At 36.7% G+C, this 3,993-nt stretch overlaps 1 long non-coding RNA gene across 1 annotated transcript; it reads right to left on the reverse strand.

Moving 5' to 3' along the window:
- Nucleotides 1-1,842: 1,842 nt before the first annotated feature.
- On the reverse strand, nt 1,843-3,228 carry LOC118761542. The gene is made up of 2 exons (XR_004997456.1): nt 3,073-3,228; nt 1,843-2,378 (listed from the first exon to the last, which is right to left on the reverse strand). It is a non-coding gene; the product is annotated as an uncharacterized LOC118761542 (long non-coding RNA).
- Between the last annotated feature and the right edge of the window lie 765 nt (nt 3,229-3,993).

Genomic DNA, 3,993 nt, shown 5'->3' on the forward strand with positions numbered 1-3,993 from the left:
CTAATAGGCAGAGAGAGAGAGAGAGAGAAAATAGCTATACCCAGATAAACAGAGATAAAGACATGTTTATGAATTTATACACTAACACGCACACGCACGCACACACGCACACACCACAACACACACACTCACTCACACCCACTCACACACACATATAGTCAGGTAAACAGAGAGATAGATAGGCAGATATGTTGACATACATGTATATTCGTTTCACATACATATTCAACATTCATGTATTGCTTTTGTCACTGAACGGAAAGCATATTGCCAAAGTTTTCGTAAATACATTTGACCCACAATGTTTGGTAATAAATTAGACCATTGTAAAAGATTCCTGGTCCAAAAAGAGTGAGGGACACGTTAAAATATCTCATGTCAAATAAATCAGCATCGAATAAGTGGCGCCAAACAGGCGGCGCCAATACAGCTGAGTCAAACTGTGTTATACACGACAACATAAATGCGTGTCTATTATGTAGTTTTGAAGCACAATCAGTGTGCCCGTCTTGGTAAAAAAAAATTAAAAGGCTTGGCTATTTGAATGAATCCAAAATACTGCCAACAGTTGTCAATATATTTTGTTTGTCTTGACTGCATTTTGGTTTCACAAAAAGTACAACATCGCAAACATATATGCACTCGTCAGACAATGCAGGTAACCACAAAACATAGCAGTTGTCTTGACTTAAACAAAAGAGCCTTGCTACATTGGTAGTGACCCCGTATAAAGTCTATTAAGGAAAAAAAATAATGAAATCTAAAAAGAACGACACACACACACACACACATATATATATACACACACACATACACACATATATATATATATTCGAACAGGATTCGAATAATCCTATCAGGTGGTGCTATTAAGTTAGACATGGCCTGGACCAATCTCTGGTCGAAACATATCTAAGTTTATCTAAGTTTATATATATGTGTGTATATATATATATATATATATATATATATATATGTATGTATGTATGTATGTATGTATGTATGTATGTATGTCTCTTTTATATTTTAATTATTATAAATCTTCTCCTGAGGAGGGAGCTGGTTTCCAACAAAGATACAAGGCACCATCTTTGGAATGTAGTTAACACCAGACAAATTCACATCTGGAACTTGAGAAAGTCTTGCATATAATTTACTGTTCCACTCTATGTATGTATATATGTATGTATATTAATACGCACACGAATACACACACATATATACATGCACATTCATTTATAATATTTTCAAAGTGATATTACTTTTTTAATAATGTGAGTAAATGAAAAAATATAAACTGGACACAGTCCCGAACTTCTTCAGTCATTATAGTTTATAGATATATTTATTGTATTAAAGTACAATAATTCAAAACACAAAGAACGCAAGAACTTATAGTGCAAAAATATTTATTGATGTTGTAACGACCAATGTTACAATTTACCACAGTGGGTAACCGTCCTGTCACCTACTTGAAATAGGACAAAAGAGAAGGCACAATGTGAACGAAGGGCAAGAGATTCATGAAGCTGGAATTTTTTCATGCAGTTATCGTGATTTCAGTAGAGATTCGAAAAGGAAGAGAGAGGAGAAATTACATTTGTGGTTTGAAGGCTGGAATGATAGCGAGGAAATTTATTCATTAGATGAGCTGCCTATTTTCAAGCCTGTCTAAGTTGTTAACCTGTGTAGCATCAGCATTGGCCTGGTAGTTCACTGTGGCCTTTGCATGAGATTTGTTGTGAGTTAGCAATTTGTTGTGAGTTAGCAGAGATTTGTAGTGAGTTAGCATATTTTCTGAACTTGAAGTGGATGAACATTCTTAGTGATGCAGTGTTCTTTATATTAAACAGTGTATGTTTGTCAGCCCAAGTCTGTGAGAGATAGTTAGGTCTAGTGTATGTGACGTTTATGTTTGTGGATAGTGAATATGTCCTTGTGTTGTAGAAGGGGTACATATGTGTTGGTCAGGGATTGATGTGAGAGGTGAAATAAACTGATGCAGGGAGTTGAACATAGCGAAAGGTTCGGTATCTGTGTCTGCATTGTCAGTAAATAATAAGGGAGGGATCTAAGAAGAATTATGAAGTTACCGAGGACGATTATAAATAAGAGGTAATTTTTTAAAAATGTGCGAGAAATACAGAGAGAAAGAGGGAGAGAGAGAGAGGGGGTGATATGTCTTCTTGACATATTTCAGACACAAGGAAGAAGACACACACACAGACAGGCAGACAGACTGGGAAACAGACAGTCAGGGAGTAAAAAGTGGAGAAATTTTTTCTATGTTGGAATAGAAATGACGGAAGAGTCATCATTGCTGTGATTTTTTTCAATTATGTTTTTTTTTCCAAATAACCAAGCGAAGAATGAACGTTCTAAAACAAAAGAAAAAAATATTAAATATAAGGAAAAGAAAAAAAAATAAACACAAAATACAGGAAAACTTTTCATTATAACTGTCCGGTTGAAGTCGGCTGTCTCTTATGTCTTAGATTGTGTTTGCATGTTATCGTACTTAGCATGAAAGGAGGCGAGCTGGCAGAAACGTTAGCACGCCCGGCGAAATGCTTGGCAGTATTTCGCCTGTCTTTACATTCTGAGTTCAAATTCTGCCGAGGTCGACTTTACCTGCCATCCTTCCGGGGTCTATTAAATAAGCACCAGTTACGCACTGGGGTCGATATAATCGACTTAATCCGTTTGTCTGTCCTTGTTTGTCCCCTCTGTGTTAAGCCCCTTGTGGGTAGTAAACAAATAGGTATTTCGTCTGTCGCTACGTTCTGAGTTCAAATTCCGCCAAGCTCGACTTTGCCTTTCATACTTTCGGGGTCGATAAATTAAGTAACACTTGCGTACTGGGGTCTATCAAATCGACAGGACCCCACCCCAAAAATTTCGGGCCTTGTGTCTAGAGTAGAAAAGAATATTGTACTTAACAGGAAAAATTATCTGTGTTAGTTGGTCGTCAGTGTAAACTCGTTAAAATATGTCTGTGTGAGTTTGTCAGAGAAATTTATCAAAAGTAAAGACATCCAGAATATTCTTGTAATTTAAGAAATAATAACGCACCTGGATGTTTATTTCTTAACTACATTGTTACAGCAGAAACAGGAAGGACAACATTTCCTATTTTGTATCCAAAATTCACAACTATACAACCAGATGATGTTTCTTCCATTATTTCACCAAGGAGACCAGGAAACTGGATAAAGAGGAAATAAAAACAATTAGTCATATCTGTGTGCATATGTGGTGTGTGTGTGTGTGTGTGTGTTGTGTGTGTGTGTGTGTGTGTGGTCTTTGAATTTGTGCTTGCTTCTACCTCTTGCATACTGATGTTGGTTTGCTTATGTCCCCGTAATATAGTGGTAACAGAGAGTTCAATAGAATAATTCCAAAACTGAGGAAGGGCAATCTGCTTGACTAAACAATTCACGGCGGTGCCTCAGCATCGTCACAGACCACGACTGAAACAAGTATAAGAGGAAAAAGGCAGATCTAAAACTGAGACCCATTGTAGCAGGCCCGTTTAATGAAACATGCTACTTAAGTAATTTCAAAGGAATTCAACTAAAGTCTTTGCCCAAACACATACAGAGTTACGTACGAGATAATTTTCTTATATTCAACCATCTACCTATTACAGTAAACGAAACCACCTATCTTATTACATTTGATGCTGTGAGCTTATATAGCAATATTCCTCTCAGCCCCACGGTTAGGCAAAGAGACAGATAGAATAAGTATTTGGCTTTGATAAAAAAAAAACAAAAGACAAAAGGACTCAGCTTGATTCATTCAACTAAAAATTCTTTAAAGTGGAGCCCCAGCGTAGCTGCAGTCTAGTGACTGAAACAAGTTAAAGAATAAAAGAATAATTTGCGCCCTGTGTGTGGTGTGTGTGTGTGTGTGTGTGTGTGTGTGTGTGTGTGTGTGGTGTATTTTGTGTGCAAAAGATCACCTTGCGAATATATGCGCAATTATATTTAC

The sequence above is a fragment of the Octopus sinensis genome, unplaced genomic scaffold (genome assembly GCF_006345805.1).
Source record: "Octopus sinensis unplaced genomic scaffold, ASM634580v1 Contig14933, whole genome shotgun sequence".
In the NCBI taxonomy this organism is placed as follows: Eukaryota; Metazoa; Mollusca; class Cephalopoda; order Octopoda; family Octopodidae; genus Octopus; species Octopus sinensis.